The sequence below is a fragment of the Phoca vitulina genome, unplaced genomic scaffold, assembly GCF_004348235.1.
Source record: "Phoca vitulina isolate PV1807 unplaced genomic scaffold, GSC_HSeal_1.0 scaffold51, whole genome shotgun sequence".
Lineage (NCBI taxonomy): Eukaryota > Metazoa > Chordata > Mammalia > Carnivora > Phocidae > Phoca > Phoca vitulina.
In genome coordinates this window covers 9,797,342-9,822,282 of record NW_022589754.1, presented here as the reverse complement: position 1 = coordinate 9,822,282, position 24,941 = coordinate 9,797,342, and the positions used below count along the sequence as shown (strand labels likewise).

The 24,941-nt window shown below is 37.6% G+C and overlaps 1 long non-coding RNA gene across 1 annotated transcript in view; it reads right to left on the bottom strand.

Moving 5' to 3' along the window:
* Nucleotides 1-24,941, bottom strand: part of LOC116621882 — a 125,254-nt gene that overhangs the window by 85,268 nt on the left and 15,045 nt on the right. The gene's annotated exons all lie outside the window — the stretch shown is intronic.

Genomic DNA, 24,941 nt, shown 5'->3' with positions numbered 1-24,941 from the left:
AGTTTGTGCTTCCCTATCACTGTGTCCATAGAACAATTAAAATTCTTTTGTCATCTCTATGTTTATAATGAATGTCTCCCCAGCTGGGCTGTGAGGTCCTTGAGGGCAGTTCTTTTCAGTTTTATATCCAGCAAAGATAGTGGACAGCCATTGAAAAATGTTTGAATGAATCAAGAAATTAGCAAATAAGAGAGGTATATTACACAATACAAAATTAGGAACAGGTCAAGGTTGAAAGCTTCTAATCTTATCTTTCTCTAATATACTCTCTATACTTCTATCAGTGTGAAATTTCCCATAAATTTGATCAGATTAGCACCATAGCTGAATGGGTCTGATTGCCTTGGGGATAAAACCTGAACCCTCTAAGTGTCATGTACAAGTTTATCAAAGATGTGCCCTATGCCTGCTTCATCTCTCACCATAGCATGGTCATACTGTTGTGTCCATGGCTGACTCTCCAACTAGACTGTAAGTTCCTTGAGGATAAGAATCTTGTCTCATTTATCTGTATAGTACCACTGCATAAAGCAATGTGCCTTAATACCTACTAAACATGCACTATGTACCAGATCCTTCCAGTGGCACTGGGATGTTACCACATATTCATTTATCTTCATATTCTCTTTCATTTAACTGTGCCTCATAGCTCTTATAAAATTTGCCAAATAAACAATAATTCCATATGCCTCTTTATGAATCAACTAACTCAGCTTCTACTCCTGGCTGTCCTGCTAGTTAACAGGCTGAATTTATTTCTTCCTGTTTCCTCACTCTAATAAGAAATATAATGCCACCTATAATTTTTACCTTACTTGATATTCTAAGTTGACATACTTTCTGGAAGATGATAGAGTATAAATAAATACCCACATACACAAATGTTATAATAAACAAATAATGTAATTATACTAATGTAAAGTAGTAAAGTTAGTACAATTTATATGGATTGACTGAGTCTGGAGCCAGATTGTCTGGACTCAAACTTTGGCTCAGCCACCTGTGATCAAGGGTTCACTGTATCACTTTATCTGTAAAGTAGAGATAATAATTGTACCTATTCTTAGGGTTGTGTTAAAGATTAAATGAGTAAATTTATGTGAAATGCTTAGAACATTACCTACCATGGAGTAGATACTCAAAAAGTGTCAGCCATGTTTTCCAGTTATCTGTGACTTGATTGTGGCAGTGACTGATAAGTTATCCATCCAGTAAAGACATCAGCTATACACATCTGATGCTGCCCAAGCTCTAAGAGATAAACTTCAGCATGCTCAGAGATAGACTCACCTCTAAATTCTACCCAAAGTGTAATATGTATGGTCAACTCTTGAGAACTTTCCAATCACTTAAGGTATGCCATCTGGTCCTCAAAATTGAGCATATTTTCGTTTACTTAGAAACTTCGAGAATTTGCCCCAATAACCAGAGACAGCTCCAAGTTTACGTATTTCCAATATAAGAACCAACTCCCTGAAAGTAGGTGTGATATGAGGGGTTTCCCTAACCCTGTTTTCTAACAAATTCCTACAAACTTCTCTGTCCCACCGCCCTCAGCCCTGATAAGAAAGTCACTTGTCAGAACCCCCTTGAGTCAGCAAGAACTCCAAAGAATGAAAGATTGGGGAGAGCTTTTTATGTTTATCACCTCTAAGAGTTGCAAATAGAGTAACTGAACTCCCTTGAGCCACTTTAGCTAGGATTATATCTTATGACAGGTTCCCAGATCTGTTCAAAGGATAACTTAGAGAATTTGATTTGGAAGGGAAATCAGGAAGAAGGATTGCACACAGAAAGTAAGTGTGTTTGATTTTAGACATTTGAATTTGCAGTGTAGGTAGAACAAGCAGTCCTTATCGATCCTAAAGCTACAGACTCCAAGGGATGGAAGATTTTCCACTATCTCTCAAAACAAAACAGAATTTGAAAAATGCAATTTGAATGGAGGGTAGAAGCTAGGGATAATTTTGAAAAGACAAAGAGACTTGAGTCCTGTAGTGCAATATTAGTTTCAGTTGTAGAATGGACCTGGGAAGGAAGAGGAAAAGAGTTCATCAAATGGCTTCCTCTAGAAAAACTGATCTAAAGATGAAATACAAAGATAGGAATTCACTGTGTTGGCTTAATTCTGATTACCTCATCTCTATCCCAGCCACTCATCTACCAGAAGACAGGGTAGTATTATTTTGGTTTCCATAATTCTGTTAAAGTTGAATTTATGATGCTTGCAATGAATTCTAAGTGTATTTTTTTATTATTTGTATAAGATTTTTATTTTTATTTTTTTTTCTATTTAAAGAGTATTTATTTATTCATTTTTTAAGTTCTAATTTAAATTCCAGTTTGTTAACATACAATATAATATGAGTTTCAGGTGTACAATATAATGATTCAACACTTCCATGTGACACCAGGTGCTCATCACTGTATCAGATTTTTCAAGGAAATTAAAGCACTAACCCAAATAATTTTTCCTCTTCTCTTTATGGAAAAGTTGTATATCATCCCTATGCCAAGCTTTAAAATTTTACTATATATTTATTTGTTTATAAATAATATGTGAGTTTATTGTGTTATTTAAAAATTTACATAAACTCGATAATAGCTGGGTGGGAGGATGGGTTAGCCTGGTGATGGGTATTGAGGAGGGCACGTTCTGCATGGAGCACTGGGTGTTATGCACAAACAATGAATCATGGAACACTACATCTAAAACTAATGATGTAATGTATGGGGATTAACATAACAATAAAAAAATTAAAAAAAAATTTGATAATAGCTAATAAGCCTAATAAGAACATAAGGCTAATAAACACTACGTTAGCCTTTGTAGACGATGATAGCTTTGCCTCTTCCCTTCTAATTCTAATATTTTTTTCTTGTTTTATGTTATCTAAGATCTCCAGTATTAGGTTTTGTGTTTTAATTATGTTATGTTAATCACCATACATTACATCATTAGTTTTTTTAATGCAAATCATTTTTTATTATGTTATGTTAATCACCATACATTACATCATTAGTTTTTGATGTAGTGTTCCATGATTCATTGTTTGCATATAACACCCAGTGCTCCATTCAGTACGTGCCCTCTTTAATACCCATCACCAGGCTAACCCATCCCCCCACGCCCCTCCCCTCTAGAACCCTCAGTTTGTTTCTCAGAGTCCATAGTCTCTCATGGTTCGTCTCCCCCTCCGATTTCCCCCCCTTCATTTTTCCCTTCCTTCTATCTTCTTCTTCATTTTTTTAAACATATAATTTATTATTTGTTTCAAAGGTACAGGTCTGTGATTCAACAGTCTCACACAATTCACAGCGCTCACCATAGCACATACCATCCCCAATGTCTATCACCCAGCCACCCCATCCCTCCCACCCCCCACCACTCCAGCAACCTTCAGTCTAAGTGTATTTTTAAATGTGTGTTTTTCTCTACCCTCCTCCATGATGCTTGCAATGAATTCTAAGTGTATTTTTAATATGTGTGTTTTTCTCTACCCTCCTCCAATGTACTTATTTCGGGATGTTACTTTTGAAATGACCTATTTCAGTTGCTTCTGCAGATCACACACAATTCCCAATAACTAATTTTAACTTTCATCTGATTCCAAGAATAAGCCAATGTGTAGCAGAGAGTTGGTGTTGCTCTTGGAAAACTGCACTCTCCCAAAAGACAAATGCAGCACGAGCCTCCCATTCATTAGCCCAATGACCATCTCTGGGTAGTTAATAGGCCTAAATCCTAAATAGTAGACACATGATGTCTAGCCCAAATATTCTCAATCAGAGTCTCAGAGTTATTCCTTTTGAACTCCAAGGAGACAAAAATGTCCAACTCTGTAACATGTTTCTAACTTTGCTTATAATCAACATGGTGCTATCAAATTAATCATTTTGTCTTAAGAGATTATTAGTTAGTTGTCTCTAACAAAGAAAGAGTTGATTTAGTCCTACGAACAGTCAAGTCCATTTTTCAAGTCAATCTTAAAAAAAAATTGTCAATGTGGTCAAGGAAACATTCTGCCAGTCAATTCAATTAAGCAATTACTTCAAATAGATAACTGTCTAACAATAAGTCAGTTCTGCCTCACAATTAATTAATTCAGTATAACCATTCATCAGTTCTGTCAATCAATTTATTCATCATATCAAACAACCAGATTTAACAGATTCTATTCACCCTACTTGATAAGCTGAAAAGAATAGACAGAAATGCTTAGGAGTGAGGTATTGGGGAGAGGGGCACAGAGTTGGGAACAGAGTTCCTAAAAACTCCCACATCCAAAGTAAGAGGATGCTTTCTTTCCTGGTATGTATTAAATGTGCTTAGCCATAGCAAACATAGAAACCCTGAACTGAGGGATAATTTGTAGGAAAATAAAATTACAAGTAATAGCTTATTGTTAATATTATATACTCAAGATAGAATGGAAGGAACATTTTTAGATGTATTATTTACACCTTAAAATATTGGTTCAGAGTTTTCAGTCACTGTGAGAAAGCCCTCTGAAAGAGGCAGCACTTCAGCTGAGCATCAATTCAGATTTTTATTCAACCATTTTGACACAAGAACATTTACCAGGGTAAGGAAAACTGTCACCAAATGAGACTCTACTAATGCCAACATCATACAGAGAGATGTATAGTGACTATATAAAATGAAGAAGTAGGGGTGTTTCAATACTCCATGGAAGTGAGAAATACTTAAAGCAGTGAAGGTAGGATGAAATTAAATGACACAAAAACAGATAAGAAAGTTTTAAATTTGTATATTTTTGTTTGTATTTCTGTAAACCTTAATCTACATTATGAATTATGGCATATCTAAGGAAAAATAAAGATTAATATACTTTTATTTTACCCAAAGAATAATATGTTAAATGATCGCCACACCCAACTATTCTGAACTAGAGCATGTCTAGCTGGTGGGTCTACATGGTGAACACGTAAGATTCCACCATTCCCCTGCCACCCAATACCTAAATACCAGGAAAAGAAATTAACTATGGACCAAGCCTGTAAATCTGAATCTATGTAGCAGTAGTTCTTAACTTTTGGAGGATTTCAGATCCTTAGAGAATCTGATCAAAGGTAAAGACTCCAGAAAAATGCACATATGCATATAAACATGAATTTTTTTGCATACAACTTCTGGAGTTTCATAGACTTGAGGTTAAAGGCATCTCTCTTGGGTTTTTTTGGCCTTGAGCACAGTTCTTCCTTTCCTGGCAAAAGATTTATCATTTTTACCTGGATGCTAGTGAGGTCACTTTCCAGTGACATATTCCTTGCTCCCTCTGTGCCTCAGGTACTATGATGAAGTGTGGATAGTGACACAGCTCAGCTTCACTTGGAGTCCTCAGAAAATGCATGTTGCCAATACTGGTAACCCTGTCTTATAAGCTAATGTGCCAGTTCATGCATAACAATAACATAGTAAAAATAACAAAACAGGAACTCCCCAAACCTTTTTTTTACCCAGTACATTGACAGACATGCAAAACCTGACTGGAGGTATAATTTTTTTGCCTTCTTTCTACATTAATTTTCTTCCTAATTTCAATTAGCCAAACTTGAATGGAGACTTTACAGACAGTTCAACCCCACCTCAGAGCTCTGCAGACAGCTCTTGTTGCCAAGCTGTCTATCACCAAGACAACTAGGCCAATGTGCTTTGCTCTGGGTAAATACTTCATCAGAGCCAGTTGCAGAAGGAGTCTCTTTGCAATGACTTCCCATCAGATCAAAATTCTTACTCCTAGCAATTGAAAATATTTTTTTGAAAGTACATGGGGTATAAATAATCATTAACATTTAAAAATAATTCTTTATGCTGATTAACAGGAGGCTATTTCCAGAAATAGTCTCACATGAAGGCAGGTTCGTTCAAGAGATCTAGAAAAACCCTCTCCTCCCCAGTAAGTCTGAAGTTCTTCTATTTGTGAGACATTATTTTTTTTTCCTTTGTATTAATTATAACTTTCTTCTAACACCTTCTTCTAAGCCACAAATTCCCCTGAAGTGGTCATCAGCAATTTATCAATCTTCAGTCTCTAGTCTCTTCTTTTTAAAACATTTTGAATAAGAAGAGATGATAAAAGGCGAAGTGGTTGGCATTCTTACCTCAAATGAAAAATAAAGGAGATAGGTTAACTCTTTGGACACAGTGACATTCAACAAAGTGTTTGTTTTTGATAAGTTCAGTACATATAAATGAGTTAAAGACAGAAAAACTTTACTTCCAGCAGATACAAAGTTTTTTAAAATCTCAGGGAAAAAAGCTGGGTTTTGGATCTTTAGGGACCCAGAAGAAGTGCCAAATCATTGTATTCCTCCCATCCAGGCTCCACTACTGCTGATCCGCCCTCAGGGTTTTTCTGAGCAGCCCCTCACAGCTTTATTGTTTGCTGGTCTCCTAGGCGGCAGGTGTCTTTTAATCAAAGGCTTAAGAAGGTGTGGGGTTTAGGAGTCAGCCCTGACTGGAAGGAAAACTTTCCATTTAGCCTTGGGCAACAATATTGGAGCTTTTTTGAATGTTGTAATCAACTCTGTGCCAAGTGGGGCCCAATCTCCCCCTACACAGCCCCAGGAATCCAAAGAAAGAAGTGTTTTCAATTCTCTTCAGAACGTCTGATCTCCCACACAGCAGACCAAATAAAAACAGTCTGGGCCAATTGTGCCTCCTCCTACCCCCATTTACTGTGGAATCTGCCTGGGAGAAACAGGAAAGTTGGCCTTGGGCCAACACTGGCCTTCTGTAGAGGCAGAAAACTTCCCTTACCTTCCTTCCATGGTCTGTCAGAAACCAAAAGGAGAACCTCCACCTCAGATATTCCATGGAGAGGGGTGGCTGTGGGGGTCAGGAAAGGACCTAAGATGATAGCTGGGACATCAAGGCCTAAAACGTTCTAACACTTGATTTAGTATTTTCTGTGTACTTACTATTTTGTTACTGCTATTTTCTCTTATTAAGTAGATTGGGAGGAAAACTGGAAAGAGTTGCTTAGGAGTTGAAATGGCTACAGACTGAATCTCAGCATCAATATTTACTAACTGTAACATTAGACAACTTATTTTACTGACCAAGGCTCTCATCCCAATTTTCCCACTGACTAGCTCTGTGATGTTGGCTAAATCCCTACACCAACCCTGGTCACCTCATCATAAAAATGAGGAGGTTGCACTAAAAGATCTCTTAGGGCCTCTTCAATCCTAATAGTTTAAGTTACTTCTGGGATGCTGAATTTGGAAAACATCCAAGTGGGATTAGACACTTGGAAATTATTGTCTACTCCATCCACAACCTCCACCAACTTCAATGGGTTTTGGCCATAGTTCTTCAAGCTATTTTTTTGGGGGGGCCTACTGGGCCTAAGAATGGGGAGCAAGAGTAGGCAAAGCAAGGCCAGGTCCACAACAAAATTCCAGGTGGCCATGCTCAAAGTAAGAGTAGCTCAGAGTAGCTCAGGCCAGAAATACCAGTTTATGAGCTGATAAGGTAATAGCAACTTTTCCCTAAGAATTTTACCAAGCAAAGCTTGTCAGGTGACTGAGGGGTACCCTGGAGAATATGGCTCAAAACTGCCATAGCCAAGGCTCACATGGAGGCGGCAGCTAATATATCCCAATAATGTTAAAGGAAGAACAAGTGGTCCAGTGAAGGGGAATCAGAGAACATGAAGCTGGGAAAGTTTTGGGGGACAGAACTATAGAAGGGAATACCTCTAAGAATCCAACAGAAGAACAAAAGGACAGAAAGCCCTTTCATGTTGCAGTGGTTATCAACTATGTCCCAGAGGAGATGATGCCAAAGGCCTGGATGAGCCACAGACAAATACTGAAATGAGGACTCTTGGAAACTAAAACTCCTTTAAGGACCTAAACGAACAAAAATTTAAAGTTAATAATCAAATTTCAGATACTGTCATAGTTTGTTAGGGAAAACAGTTCAGAGAGTGGAATGGGATAGTGATGTAAAGAATCCCATAGAACTTTTTTTGTTCTTAAGATAGAATTGTCACAACTGAAAGCTGTTGGGGGTAAGAATGTGAAGGAGAATATAGTGGAATTCTAAACAATACGATGCTCATGGTAGAAATACAGGCTATTTCCATACTAAAACTATTTAAATCTGAATTTATTAAAATAAAACTAAATAAATAAATCTAAAATAAAACTAAGTTAAAAAAAGAACAGGGCTAAATTCAAACTTACGTTTCTGTGTTTATGACACTAAATAAACAGATTTTAGTGAATTCTCCCTTTTTAACTAGTTGGTTGGTATTGTGTAGATGCAGCCAGCATTTAATATGCTTTCAATTGTGTCTTCAGCCCTCAAGACCCTGGGGGTCTGAAATCTCAGCCAACTTTGCAATTTAATCCAAAACCCAAAGCAGTGCAGATTCCAAGTAACCTGTTACCCTCTGTTAGCAAAACATCACTTGTGGTTTGAAAAATACCATTTTTAATAACCCCTTTTCAGTTTCCTGGCAGGCCCCCAGCTTCACTTCAAAGTTGATTTTCCCCAGTGAGAGTACAGCTGGAAGAATCCAGAAGTGCACTGTGCCACAATCCCACTAACCCAGGCTGTGAAGGCCCACCTCTAGGGCAAAGAAGGCTCGGGTGGGAACGCAGGGGCGGGGACGACGCAGGGGCGGGGGTGGTGCAGGTTGTGGATCACAGAGAAATGGCCTCAGTGCAGGCCTTCCCAGAGACAAAATAATGCATCACTCCCAGTAGTGAGCAACTAAAGAAATTGAATCCAAATTGAATTTTAGATTATATCATTTTGGCTTATTTTTAAACAAATTTGATAAAAAGAAACCACTATAATTTGGGCTGCCTCTTGAATGCCGTGTTTTTTTTCAGTGACCCACCCTTCAGATGTCACACAAATAAATGCCAAGAAAACATACTATGAAAAGAGGCACTGGAGGCTGGAGTAGGGGCAAGAAAACAGAATTTCATCTTTGGAGACCTAGGATCTCTTAAGACAAGTGCAGACTGAGCTCTCCTTAAACTCCAAGACAGTAGTAGTCTTGAAGTCCTGAGTTTGTTCTTGTATTTCTTGCCCAGGACTAGTGAAGTTGAGGTTGCCAATAAAATGACCACTTTGCTCAAAATGTTTCATTTAAAATCCAAGTATTCTTAAAACAGCAGAGTAGGATTTGGGCCAGAAATTGCTTTCTAGTACAAACACTAGTACACTTTTATAAGGCAGGTAAAGCTCAAAATTATGTTGCTAATTAATTTTATAGTTCCTCTAGCTACCTAGAACCAACTGTAGCCCAACATTCTTCAATTGGGATTTGGCCAAGAATTCAGATAATGCCATTTATGGACCATGCCAACAGCTGAGGTCATGCTTTCTGTCTAAAGAAGAAAAAAGAAAGAAAAATAAATATGGAAGGATTCATGGAGAGTACATATTAAGGGATAGGAGCAGAAGGGAGAAAAAAGAGATAAGAGTTAAAAAAAAATCTTTATATATCAACCAACGCCAACAGAAATGCATACCAGAGGAGAGGGCCTGGAGGCTTTGTTTCTATTATTTTGAGGAAAAAGTGAAGGAAAACAGGAGAATGCAGTGATTGTAGGAAATGTTAGAGAAGCAACAGTTTGATATCAAAGAAATAACCTTCCCCCCCAACCAAATATAAAAAATAAAAAAAGGGAAAGGCCTGATGTCTTGCATCATGGCTGGTACAAATGTTCTGTTCTGTGCATGCCAGGAATGTGAATTGCTTGCTACTTGGTTTGGGGTTCTGTAATTATAAGTCTTCTTTTTTTTTTTTCCAGCACAAACTCAGATTCCAAGGACTAGAAAGAACCTCTACAAATTACAGTATAGTGAACATTAGAGTTAGAAAGGAACTTGGATCTCATCTAATCTATCTCCATTCTAGGAATGAGGAAACTGAGGAAAATGGAGGAAAAAACCTTGGCCAAATGTCACACAATAAATTAGTCAAAACTAGAACCAAGATCTAGTGGGGTAGTTCCTAAATATCAGTTGATAATAAACATTACTGGTCCAAGAGAAATATGAGAAATACAATAACTATGTAGTGATTGTTTTATAAAGTTAAAATTTTTAATTATAAAGTTAAATTTTTAATTTTGAGATTATAAATCCACTGTTTTTTGATGTTAAAATATCCCTTCTTTTATGAAATGATGATAAACACAGAGAATACTTGTTAAATTTATAATGTCCTTAATTGACAAAAATAATAAATTATAAGCCTCATGTGAAGCCTCAACATTTTTTGGAAAATATTTGGTGTGTGAAAACTATAAGTCTTCTACTAATACCCTAGTCCAATCCCCTGGTGTTAGGCAGAATATCATCACTTAATCCAAGGTCTCTTCTGACCCCAAAAGGTTTTGTACCCACTGAATAGGCCACTGAAGTGTCATATACTGAACAAAGTGTCAGAAAGAGACTGGTTTGACTGGGATGTGGGGTGGAAGACAAAGGAGGAAAAAAAATGCACATGGCAGAACATGGAGAAACAAACTGGTTTGCAATCAGTGCATCATCCTGTTTTTTGTTATGGCAACTTCAAGTTAGCATACTACCCTGATTTAATAGGTAATAGCTTTTTCACTACATATTTATATTTTTCATTTGTGATCAATTCAAATTTTCATCATGAGGAAAAAAAGACACAGACATTCAATTTGTATGAGGTTGGCATATTGTATAGAAGAAGCTAAGAGAGGTTAAGTGACTTGCCCAAGACAAATTGGTTCACAAGGGATTGAGTCAGGACTAAAGCCTGGAACTTCATTCTAGATCTCATAATCCTTCCTCTTATCCATGTTTCTATCCATTGTACATCTTAACTCAGTTTTTAGGTATGACCCTTCAGCTGGCCAATGACATTGTGGTATGCATGATCTGACCCCAGAGTGCCCAACATCACCACTCTAGGTGCCAGGCCCAAGTAGCACTAGACTCCAGGACCCAGAAAGATTACAAGATTACTGGGAATATAAAGGCCTCTGGCTCCTGGCTACTCACTGGTATGATTTGTGAGATATAGGTGGCCCAACAGCCCTATCACTGTAGCCACCTGTTGCTACCACTTCTAGCCAGATAAAGAGGAGAGAACTGGTGTATCAAAATGCACACACAAGCATCATCATCATTATCATTATTATCAAATTTTCAATGATTCTCATTGAAATAACTTGACTTATGAATTACCTAAATTCAATGTTTCATTCTCGTTATTACCTTCCACCACTCAGTTGAGACCCAATCTGATAATCCAAACAGATGTTAACATCAATTTAAGCCACACAGAATTTTATTTTATTTTTTTTATTATGTTATGTTAGTCACCACACAGAATTTTAAAGGTAGAGCAGATAATACTAACCAAAACTACCACATAACACACTCCAAAGCCAAACCCAAAGTCACTGTTTGGGATTGCTGCTATTTGGGATTCCAGCTGTTTAGAACAATCCCTATCTCTGCACCCATTTATATGGGCTGGAATCACATGTTTTTTAAAACAAGACTGCCTTCTGGCTCCTGGTTAGGTTAGTAGTTAGCAACTTCCAGGACCCTGACTCAGCAGAATATCAAGAGGAACTACATAGTACGTAGCTATGGCCCAGCCAGCAACTGCCTTCAAGCATAATAAATAACTCTTAAAAGAGAAACCAGTATCTCTGTCTGGACAGGCACACTCCCAATACAGATCTCAGACCTGGTCCATCAATAAATGTTTATCTCTTAGACCCTGGTAAAATAAAACAGGGCTCAGGGGCTTTGGGAAAACAGTCAGGTTCCCAGACTCACTTGGGAAAAAAGTTAATATGGTGGTAATGAGCCACTTAAATGCCTGTCTGCATATGTTACAATAACATGCCCTTTTCATTCCTTCCAATGGCTCCCAAAGGGTGCTGTGGACAGCTGCATTTTGTGGGTACTTCTTTCACTCCACACACGTACCCACAGAAAGCAAATCACTTCTGTCTCTCTCAAACTTGATTTTATAGTTATTGGGGTTTCCCCTTTCCTTTACATTTTTTCTTTCTTTTGTGCTTTTTGTCCTTTGGGATTTTTTTCTTTTTAGCCTTTTTTGTGCTTGGGCATTTTATTTCCCTTTGTTGCTTTTGTTGCTGCTGTTGCTGATGATGTTCTCTGTCCTTTCCTTCTCTTTCCCATTGTTTTTCTTTTTGTTGTTGTTGTTGCGATTTGGGGAATATCTTTCTCTGTTTGGAGGGATTTATTTTACTTTTATGTGTTTTCAGATTTGTGTTTTATGGGGTTTTTGTTTTGTTTTGTTTACTATGTTGTTTTATGGGTTTTTTTCCTCTGGTTTATTTGCCTCTTTTTTGTTTGGGGTTTTAACTTTTTTCCTGGGTGTTTTGTATTTTGTTGTTGTTGTTGTTTGCTTGGGATTTTTTCTTTTTTGCATTTTTCTTTTCTATGCTTTTTTCCCTTTCTTTGGGTTTTGGGTTTTGTTATGTTTGTATATTTTGGGGCTTATAAAATTTTTTCTTAGAATTTAGGATTTTTCTTTTTCTGTTAAAGTTTTCACTTTTTTCTGTTTCATTAATTAAAAAAATTTTAACTCCTTTCTTATTTAAGTGTATTATTTTTTACTTTTTATCTCTTGATTTTTTTAACCTTTTAGTAATATTTTTACTTTGGAATCATTTTAGATTTACAGAAAACCTGTAAAGATAATACAAAGAGTTCCTATATACTCACCCAGTTTTCCCTATATTAACATCTTTCATTAGTATAGTACATTTGTTACAATTGGTGAACCAATTCTAAAATGTTCTTGTTAACTCAAGTCCATACTTTATTCAGATTTCCTTAGTTTTTCTCTAATATCCTTTTCCTATTTCAGCATTCCATCCAGGGTACCATATTACACTTAGTTGTCATATCTCCTTAGGCTCCTCTTGACTTAGACAGTTTCTCAGACTTTCCTTGTTTTAGATGACCGTGATGGTTCTGAGGTATTGGTCAGGTATTTCATAGAATGCTCCTCAATTGGGATTTCCCCAATGATTCTTTCAAAATTAGACTTGGGTAATGTGTTGGAGAGGAAGACCACAGAGGTGAAGTGCTCTTCTCATCCATCAAATGAGGGTACACACTATGAACATGACTTATCACCATGTTTTTTATCAGTAATAGCTTTGATGTTTTTTCATATTTTTTATTTTTACTTTTTTAATTTTTTAAATTTCACATTTTTATTTAAATTTCAATTGGTTAACATACAGTGTAATATTAGTTTCAGGTGCAGAATTTAGTAATTCATCACTTACATACAACACCTAGTGCTCATCACAAGTGCCCTCCTTAATACCTATCACCTATTTATTATATTTTTTAGTTTTTTTAATTAACATATAATGTATTATTTGTTTCAGGGGTACAGCTCAGTGATTCATCAGTCTTATACAATTCACAGCACTCACCATAGTACCTACCCTCACCAATGTCCATCACACAGCCACCCTATCCCTCCCACCCCCCACCACTCCAGCAACCCTCAGTTTGTTTCCTGAGATTAAGAGTCTCTTATGGTTGTCTCCTTCTACGGTTTCACCTTGTTTCATTTTATCCTCCCTTCCCATATGATCCTCTGTCTTATTTCTCAAATTCCTCATATCAGTGAGATCATATGATACTTGTCTTTGTCTGATTGACTTATTTCCCTTAGCATAATACCCTCTAGTTCCATCCACGTCATTGCAAATGGCAAGATTTCATTTTTTGATGGCTGCATAATATTCCATTGTGTATATATACCACATCTTCTTTATCTGTTCATCTGTTGATGGACATCTAGGCTCTTTCCATAGTTTGGCTATTGTGGACATTGCTGCTATAAACACTGGGGTTCATGTATGCCTTTGGATCACTACATTTGTCTCTTTGGGGTAAATACCCAGTAGTGCCATTGCTGGGTCGTAGGGTAGCTCTATTTTCAACTTTTTGAGGAACCTCCATACTGTTTTCCAGAGTGGCTGCACCAGTTTGCTTTCCCACCAACAGTGTAGGAGGGTTCCGCTTTCTCCGCATCCTTGCCAACATCTGTCGTTTCCTGACTTGTTAATTTTAGCCATTCTGACTGGTGTGAGGTGATATCTCACTGTGGTCTTGATTTGTATTTCCCTGATGCTGAGTGATATGGGGCATTTTTTCATGTGTCTGTTAGCCATTTGTATGTCTTCTTTGGAGAAATGTCTGTGTCTTCTGCCCATTTCTTGATTGGATTATTTGTTCTTTGGGTGCTGAGTTTGATGAGTTCTTTATAGATTTTGGATACTAGCCCTTTATCTGATATGTCATTTGCAAATATCTTCTCCCATTCTGTCAGTTCTCTTTTGGTTTTGTTGACTGTTTCTTTTGCTGTGCAAAAGCTTTTTATCTTGATGAAGTCTCAATAGTTCATTTTGGCCCTTGCTTCCCTTGCCTTTGGCGATGTTTCTAGGAAGAAGTTGCTGTGGCTGAGGTCAAAGAGGTTGCTGCCTGTGTTCTCCTAAAGGATTTTGATGGATTCCTGTCCCAAATTTAGGTCTTTCAACCATTTTGAGTCTATTTTTGTGTGTGGTGTAAGGAAATGGTCCAGTTTCATTCTTCTGCACATGGCTGCCCAGTTTTCCCAATACCATTTGTTGAAGAGACTGTCTTTTCTCTATTGGACATTCTTTCCTGTTTTGTCAAAGATTAGTTGACCATAGAGTTGAGGGTCCATTTCTGGGCTTTCTATTCTGTTCTACTGATCTATGTGTCTGTTTTTGTGCCAGTACCATACTGTCTTGATGATGACAGCTTTGTAGTAGAGCTTGAAGTCCAGAATTGTGATGCCACCAGCTTTGCTTTTCTTTTTCAACATTCCTCTGGCTATTTGGAGTCTTTTCTGGTTCCATACAAATTTTAGGATTATTTTTTCCATTTCTTTGAAAAAAGTTGATGGCATTTTGATAAGGATTGCATTAAATGTGTAGATTCCTCTAGGTAGCATAGATATTTTCACAATATTTGTTCTTCCAAACCATGAGCATGGAATATTTTTCCATTTCTTTGTGTCTTCCTCAATTTCTTTCATGAGTAGTCTATAGTTTTCTGAATATAGATTCCTTGCCTCTTTGGTTAGATTTATTCTTAGGTATCTTACGTTTTTGGGTGCAATTGCAAATGTGATCAACTCCTTAATTTCTTTCTTCTGTCTTGTTGGTGTATAGGAATGCCACTGATTTCTGTGCATTGATTTTATATCCTGCCACTTTACTGAATTCCTGTCTGAGTTCTAGCCTTTTAGGGTGGAGTCTTTTGGGTTTTCTACATAAAGTATCATATCATCTGCAAAAAATGAGAGTTTCACTTCTTTGCCGATTCGGATGCCTTTCATTTCTTTTTGTTTTCTGATTGCTGAGGCTAGGACTTCTAGTACTATTTTGAATAGCATTCATGATAGTAGACATCCCTGCCGTGTTCCTGACCTTAGGGGAAAAGCTCTCAGTTTTTCCCCATTGAGAATGATATTCGCTGTGGGTTTTTCATAGATGGCTTTTATGATATTGAGGTATGTACCCTCTATCCCTACACTGTGAAGAGTTTTAATCAAGAAAGGATGCTGTACTTTGTCAAATGCTTTTTCTGCATCTATTGAGAGGATCATATGGTTCTTGTTCTTTCTTTTATTAATGTATTGCATCACATTGATTGATTTGCGGATGTTGAACCAACCTTGCAGCCCAGGAATAAAACCCACTTGGTCATGGTGAACAATCCTTTTAATGTACTGTTGGATCCTATTGGCTAGTATTTTGGTGAGAATTTTTGCATCCATGTTCATCAGGGATATTGGTCTGTAATTCTCCTTTTTGATGGGGTCTTTGTCTGGTTTTGGAATCAACGTAATGCTGGTCTCATAAAATGAGTTTGGAAGTTTTCCTTCCATTTCTATTCTTTGAAACAGCTTCAGAAGGATAGGTATTAATTCTTCTTTAAATGTTTGGTAGAATTCCCCTGGGAATCCATCAGGCCCTGGGCTCTTGTTTGTTGGGAGATTTTTGAGTACTGCTTCAATTTCCTTAGTGGTTATAGGTCTGTTCAGGTTTTCTATTTCTTCCTGGTTCAGTTTTGTTAGTTTATATGTCTCTAGGAATGCATCCATTTCTTCCAGATTATGTAATTTGTTAGCATATGCTTGCTCATAATATGTTCTTATAATTGTTTGTATTTCTTTGGTGTTGGTTGTGATCTCTCCTCTTCCATTCATCATTTTAGTTATTTGGGTCTCTTCTCTTCTCTTTTCGATAAGTCTGGCCAGGGGGTTATCAACCTTATTAATTCTTTCAAAGAACAAGCTCCTAGTTTCGTTAATCTGTTCTACTGTCCTTTTGGTTTCTATTTCATTGATTTCTGCTCTAATCTTTATTATTTATCTTCTCCTGCTGGGTTTAGAATTTATTTGCTGTTCTTTCTCCAGCTCCTTTAGGTGGAGGGTTAGGTTATGTATTTGAGACCTTTCTTGTTTCTTGAGAAAGGCTTGTATTGTTATGTACTTTCCTCTTAAGACTGCCTTTGCTGCATCCCAAGGATTTGGAGCAATTGTGTTTTCATTTTCATTTGTTTCCATGAATTTTTTTTAATTCTTCTTTAATTTCCTGGTTGACCCATTCATTCTTTAGTAGGATGCTTTTTAGCCTCCATGTATTTGTGTTCATTCCAACTTTCCTCATGTGATTGAGTTCTAGTTTCAAAGCATTGTGGTCCAAAAATATGCAGGGAATGATCCCAATCTTTTGGTACTAGTTGAGACTTGATCTGTGACCCAGGATGTGATCTATTCTGGAGAATGTTCCATGGGCACTAGAGAAGAATATGTATTCTGTTGCTTTGGGATGGAATGTTCTGAATATATCTGTGAAGTCCATCTGGTCCAGTGTGTCATTTAAAGCCTTTATTTCCTTCTTTATCTTTTGCTTAGATGATCCGTCCATTTGAGTGAGGGGCGTGTTAAAATCCCCTACTATTATTGTATTGTTGTCGATGTGTTTCTTTGATTTTGTTATTAACTGGCTTATGTAATTGGTTGTTCTTATGTTGGGGGCATAGATATTTAAAATTGTTAGATCTTCTTTTTGGATATACCCTTTAAGTATGATGTAGTGTCCTTCCTCATCTCTTATTATACTCTTTGGTTTATAATCTAATTTGTCTGATATAAGGATTGTCACCCCAGCTTTCTTTTGTCCATTAGCATGGTAAATGGTTTTCCACCCCCTCACTTTCAATCTGGAGGTGTCCCTGGGTTGAAAATGAGTCTCTTGCAGATAGCGTATCGATGGGTCTTGTTTTTTTTTATCCAATCTGATACCCTGTGTCTTTTGATTGGGGCGTTTAGCCCATTTACATTCAGGGTAACTACTGAAAGATAGGAATTTAGTGCCATGTAGTGCCAATGTACAGACAACTGTACATTGTCTCTGTTCCTTTCTGGTCTATGTTACTTTTAGGCTCTCTCTTTGCTTAGAGGACCCCTTTCAATATTTCTTGTAGGGCTAGTTTGGTGTTCGCAAATTCTTAGTTTTTGTTTGTCCTGGAAGCTTTTCATCTCTCCTTCTATTTTCAATGACAGCCTAGCTGGATATAGTATTCTTGGCCGCAGATTTTTCTCATTTAGTGCTCTGAATATATCATGCCAGTCCTTTCTGGTCTGTCAGGTCTCTGTGGATAGGTCTGCTGCCAATCTAACGCTTCTACTGTTGTAGGTTACCGACCTCTTTTCCCGAGCTGCTTTCAGTATTTTATCTTTGTCTCTGAGACTTGTAAGTTTTACTATTAGATGTCGGGGTGTTGACCTATTTTTATTGATTTTGAGGGGGGTTCTCTGTGCCTCCTGGATTTTGATGCCTGTTTCCTTCCCCAAATTAGGGAAGTTCTCTGCTATAATTTGCTCCAATATACCTTCTGCCCCTCTCTCTCTTTCTTCTTCTTCTGGGATCCCAATTACTCTAAAGTTGTGTCACTTTATGATATCACTTATCTCTCGAATTCTCCCCTCGTGATCCAGTAGTTGTTTATCTCTCTTTTTCTCAGCTTCTTCATTCTCCATCACTAATTCTCTCTTCTGCCTCATTTATCCTAGCAGTTAGAGTCTCCATTTTTGATTGCACCTCATTAATAGCCTTTTGATTTTGACTTGGTTAGATTTTAATTCTTTCATTTCTCCAGAAAGGGATTCTCTAGTATCTTCTATACTTTTCTCAAGCCCAGCTAGTATCTTTATAATTGTCATTCTGAAGTCTAGTTCTGACATCTTACTAATGTCTGTATTGATTAGATCCCTGGCAGTCAATACTGCTTCTTGTTCTTTTTATTGAGGTGAGTTTTTCCGTCTTCTCATTTTGTCCAGAGGAGAATAGATGAATAAGAGAACAAAATGCTAAAAAAAAATGCTAAAAGGGTAACAAAGACCCCAGAAAAATATACACTAAACAAATCAGAAGAGACCCGAAACTGGGGCAGGGGGAAGAAAAGGAAAAATAAAAGAATATGATCAGGCTGGTGAATATAACAGAGCCACACAGTAGATTTTGGGTGTATTTTGGTCTGTTAGAAGAAATTGCCTCCCAAAATTTTAAAGAAAGAAAAACATATATATATATATGATATATTATATATATATATATATATATGTATATATGTATATATGTATATATCATATATATATATGATAAGGTTAAGTACAATGAAAAGATAGAATATGATTGTAAAAATGAAAAATTTAAAAAGATTTTAAAAAAGGAATTTAGGGACGCCTGGGTGGCTCAGTTGATTAAGTGGTTGCCTTCGGCTCAGGGCATGATCCCAGGATCCTGGTATCGAGTCCTGCATCAGGCTCCCTGCTCAGCCTGCTTCTCCCTCTGACTGCTGCGCCCCCTGCTTGTGCTCTCTCTCTCTAACAAATAAATAAAAAGAAAGTCTTTAAAAAAGGAATTCATAAAATGAAAAGGGAAAGAAGAAAATTCAACTAAAAAAATAGAAAAAGAGAAAAATAAAGAAAATTTTAAAAATTAACTTTGAAAGACTGAAGAATCATGGGGAAAAAACCATGAATTCTATGTGTTGTATTCCTCTAGCACTGGGGTTTTGCGGTTCTCATTGACTCATAAACTTGGTCTTGGCTGGATGTTCTTGCTGATCTTCTAGGGGAGGGGCCTGTTGCAGTGGTTCTCAAATGTCTTTGCCCAAGGCGGAATTGCACCTCACTTGCCAGGGGCCAGGCTAAGTAATCTGCTTGGGTTTACTCTCGGTAGCTTTTGTTCCCTGAAAGCTTTCCGTACAGCTTTGGAGGATGAGAATGAAAATGGCAGCCTCCCAATCTCTGGTCCCAGAGGAGCAGAGAACTCAGGGCCCCACTCCTCAGTGAGCCCTCAGGGAAAAGCAGTCAATCACTCCTGTCTCCCTGGTCTCAAGCCGCACTCCGTGCTCACCGGGCCTGTGACCCAATGTTTCTATCTCTGGCACAGGACCCCGTTTGGAGTCTCTAAACCCCACACATTCCTGTGGTTCCCATGCCACTCCTCTCAGGAGAGGAAGAGGAGTATCCCTGGATCTGCCGCTTGTTGGGTTCCTGCTCGAATATTAGTGGCCTGACCATGCTGAGGATCACAGTTTATGGCAACCCCGAGAGCCCACTCCTCGGCCCCATCTTTGTAGACGGCTTCCCGGCTCTGATACCTGGGAGCTCTGCCACACTCAGGCACCCCCGGGCTTTCTGTGACATTGAGTGTCCTGAGACCACACTGTCTCAGCGAGGGTTCCACCTCCCACTTAGCCATTGTAGCGACGTCCCTCAACAGAGCAGACTTCTAAAAGTTCCGATTTTGTGGTCTGCTGCTCTATCACTTACCGGTAGCCGGCTGAGGAGGCTCCCTCCCCCTAAGGTCTATCTTCCCGAATATCGCCTCAGATTCACTTCTCTGCACGTCCTACCTTCCAGAAAGTGGTCGCTTTTCTGTTCAGAGAGTTGCTGCTATTCTTTTCTTTGATCTCCTGTTGAGTTTGTAGGTGTTCTGAATGGTTTGATAACTATCTAGCTGAATTCCTGGGACCAGACAAAATTAGGTTTCCTACTCCTCTGCCATCTTGCTCCTCCCCTCACCTATCATCTATTTAACTGATCCCCCTGCCCACCTTCCCTCCAACAAGCCTCAGTTTGTTCTCTATAGTTAAGAGTCTGTTTTATGGCTTGCCTGTCTCTTTGTTCCTCTTTTTGTTCATTTGTTTTGTTTCTTAAATTCCACATATGAGTGAATTCATGTGGTATTTGTCTTTCTCTGACTGGCTTATTTCGCTTAGCATAATACTCTCTAGTATCATCCATGTGATTGCAAATGGCAAGATTTCATTCTTTTTTATTGCTGCATATTTACACACACAGAGACATACTCCACTTCTTCTTTATCCATTCATCAGTCAAGGGACATTTGGGCTCTTTCCATAACTTGGCTATTGTTGACAATGCTGCTATAAACATCGGGATGCATGTATGCCTTTGAATCAGTATTTCTGTATCCTTTGGGTAAATACCTACTAGTGCAATTGCTGGATCATAGAGTAGTTCTATTTTTCACTTTTTGAGGAACCTCCATACTGTTTTCCAGAGTGGCTGCACCAGTTTACATTCTGACCAACAGTGTAAAAGGGCACACCTTTCTCCACATCCTTACCAACATCTATTGTTTCTTGTGTTTTTAATTTTAGCCATTTTGACTGGTGTGAAGTGATAGCTCATTGTAGTTATGACTTATATTTCCCTGATGATGAGTGATATTGAGTATTTTTTTTTTTTTTAAGATTTTATTTATTTATTTGAGAGAGAGAGAGAATGAGAGAGCACGAGAGGGGGGAGGGTCAGAGGGAGAAGCAGACTCCCTGCCGAGCAGGGGAGCCCGATGTGGGACTCGATCCCGGGACTCCCGGATCATGACCTGAGCCGAAGGCAGTCGCCCAACCAACTGAGCCACCCAGGCGCCCCGATATTGAGTATTTTTCATGTGTCTATTAGCCATCTGGATGTCTTCTTTGGAAAAATGTCATTCATGTCTTCTGCCCATTTCTTAACTGGATTCTTTGGGGGGGGTGGAGTTTTATAAGTTCATTATGTATTTTCGATACTAACCCTTTATCAGCTATGCCATTTGCAAATATCTTCTCCAATTCTGTAGGTTGCCTATTATTTTTATTGACTGTTTCCTTCACTGTGCAGAAGCTTTTTATCTTGAAGTCCCGAGAGTTTATTTTTACTTTTGTTTCCCTTTCCACAGGAAATGTGTCTAGTAAGAAGTTGCTATGGCCAATGTCAAAGAGGTTACCATCTATGTTCGCCTCTAGGATTTTGATGGTTTCCTTATCACATTTAGGTCCTTCATTCATTTTGAATTTAATTTATTTTTGTGTGTGGTGGAAGAAAGTGGTCCAGTTTCATTCTACCACATGTGGCTGTCCAATTTTCCCAACACCATTTGTTGAAGAGACTGTCTTTTTTCTCATTGGATATTCTTTCATGGTTTGTTGAAGAACAATGGACCATATCATTGTGGGTCCATTTCTGGGTTTTCTATTCTGGTCCATTGATCTATGTGTCAGTTTTTATGCCATTACCATACTGTCTTGATGACTACAGCTTTGTCTTATAACTTGAGGCCTGGAATTGTGATGCTTCCAGCTTTGCTTTTCTTTTTCAAGATTGCTTTGGCTATTTGGGGTCATTTGTGTTTCCATACAAATTTTAGGATTGTTTGTTCTAGCTCAGTGAAAAATGCTGGTGGTATTTTCATAGGAATTGCATTAAATGTGTCAATTGCTTTGGGTAGCATAGACATTTTAACAATATTTGTTCTCCCAATCCATGAGCATGGAATGTTTTTCCATTTCTTTGTGTCCTCTTCGATTTCTTTCATAACTGTTCTATAGCTTTCAGAGTACAGATATACCTCCTTGGGTAGGTTTATTCGTAGGTATCTTATGGATTTTGGTACAATTATAAACAAGATCAATTCCTTGATTTCTCTTTCTGCTGCTTCATTATTGTGTATAGAAGTGCCACAGATTTGTGTACATTGATTTTGTATCCTGTGACTTTACTGAATTTGTTTATCAGTTCTAGCAATTTTTTGGTGGAGTCTTTCAGATATTCTACATAGAGTATCATATTATCTGTGAATAGTGAGAGCTTGACTTTTTTGCTGAGTTGGATGCCTTTTATTTTTATTGTTGTTATCTGATTGCTGAGGTTAAGACTTTCTGTACTATGTTAAATAACATTGGTGAGAGTAGATCCCTGTTGTGTTCCTGACCAAAGCTCCCATTTTTTCCCCATTGAGGCTCTTGGAAAAGCTCTCACTTTTTCCCTATTAGGCTGATATTAGTTGTGGGTTTTTCATATATGAGCTTTATGATGTTGAGGTATGTTCCCTCTGTCCCTACTTTGTTGAGTGTTTTTTTAAGAATGGATGCTGTACTTTGTTAAATGTTTTTTCTGCATCTATTAAGAGGATCATATGGTTCTTATCTTTTCTTTTATTAATGTGGTGTATCACGCTGATTGTTTTGTGAATATTAAACCACCTTTGCAACCCAGAAATAAATCCCACTTGATTGTGGTGAATGATTCTTTTAATGTACTGTTGGATTGGATTTGCTGGTATTTTGATGAGAATTTCTGCATCCAGGTTCATCAGAGATTTGGCCTGTAGTTCTCTGTTTTAGTAGGGTCTTTGTCTGGTTTTGGAATCAAAGTAATGTTAGCTTCATAGAATGAGTTTGGGAGTTTTCCTCCCATTTCTATTTTTTGAAACAGTCTGATAATAGGTATTAACTCCTCTTTATATATTTGGTAGAATTCCCCAGCAAGCCATCTGGCTCTGGAGTTTTGTTTGTTGGGAGATTTTTGATTACTGATTCAATTTCTTTGCTGGATACGGGTCTGTTAAAATTTTCTATTTCTTCCTGTTTCAGTTTTGGTAGTTTATATGTTTCTAAGAATTTATCCATTTCTTGTAGTTTGTCCAACTTATTGGCATATAATTTTTTCATCGTATTCTCTTATATTTGTTTTATTTTTGGTTTTGGTTGTAATCTATCCTCTCTCATACATGATTTTACTCATTTTTGGTCCTTTCTGTTTTCTTTTTGATAAGTCTGGCTAGATGTTTATCAATTTTATAAATTATTTCAATGAACAAGCTCCTGGTTTCTTTGGTCTGCCTTACTGGGGTTTTTTGTTTGTTTGTTTCTATATCACCTATTTCTGCTCTACTCTTTATTATTTCCTTTCTTCTGCTGGCTTTAGGCTTCATTTGCTCTTCTTTTTTTAGTTCCTTTAGGTGTAAGGTTAGGTTGTATCTTCGAGATTTTTCTTGCAGAAGATTTATTTTAGGAAATTGTAGCTGAAAACATCCCTAATCTGGGGAAAGACACACACATCCAAATCTAGGAGGCACAGAGAACTCCAATCAAAACCAACAAAAGCAGGCCAACACTAAGTTATATCATAAATTTGCAAAATATAGGGGCACCTGGATGGCTCAGTCAGTTAAGTGGCTGTCTTTGGTTCAGGTCATGATCCCAGGGTCCTGGGACTGAGCCCCACATCTGGCTCTTTGCTCAGCAGGGAGCCTGCTTCTCCCTCTCTCTCTGCCTGCTTGTGCTCTCTCTCTCTCTCTGTGTCAAATAAATAAAATCTTTTTAAAATTTTGCAAAATACAGAGCTAAAGAAAAAAATCCTAAAAACAGTAAGACAAAAGAAGCCCTTAACATACAAGAGATGACAAATAAGGTATGCAGCAACTCTCTCCACAGAAACCTGGTGCACAAGAAGAAAGTGGCATGATATATTCGATGTCCTGATTGGAAAAAATATGCAGCCAAGGATACTCTATCCAGCAAGACTATCATTCAGAATAGAGAGAGATAAGAGTCTCCCACACAAACAAAAAGTAAAGGAGTTTATGACAACTAAACCAGTCCTGCAAGAAATATTAAAGGGGACTCTTTGAGTGGGAAAGAAAGATCAAAAGTGACAAAGACTAGAAAGGAACACCAAAAATCTCCAGAAACAACAACAAAACAATTAATAAAATGGCACTAAATTCATATCTATCAATAACTACTCTGAATGTAAATGGACTAAATGCTCCAGTCAAAAGACATAGGGTGTCATGATGGATAAAAAACAAAAAACAAAAACAAAAAAATAACAAGACCCATCTATATGCAGCCTACAAGAGACTCATTTTGGACCTCAAGACACATGCAGAGTGAAAGTGAGGGAATGGAGAAATATTTACCATGTAAATGGATGTCAAAAGAAAGCTGGAGTAAGCATACTTACATCACACAAACAAGATTTTAAACCAAATACTGTAACAAGAGATGAAGAAGGATCCTATATCCTAATAAAGGGGTCTATCCAACAAGAAGATCTAACAATTGTAAATATTTATGCTCCCAAGTTGGGAGCACCCAAATATATAAAACAAACATAAAGGAACTCACTGATAATTATACAATAATAGTAGAGGATTTTAACACCCCATCATCTAAGCAGAAGATCAACAAGGAAACAATGGCTTTGAATGACACACTGGAGCAGATGGACTTAAAAGATATATTTTGAACATTTCATATTAAAGCAGCAAAATACAGGGGTGCCTGGGTGGCTCAGTTAGTTAAGTGTCTGCCTTCAGCTCAGGTCATGATCTCAGGGTCCTGGGATCGAGCCCTCCAACAGGCTCCCTGCTCAGCGGGGAATCTGCTTCTCTCTCTGCCTCTGCCTCTCTCCCCAGCTTGTGCTCTCTCTCTCTCAAATAAATAAAATCTTAAAAATAAAATAAAATAAGAATAAAGCAGCAAAATACACATTATTATTATTATT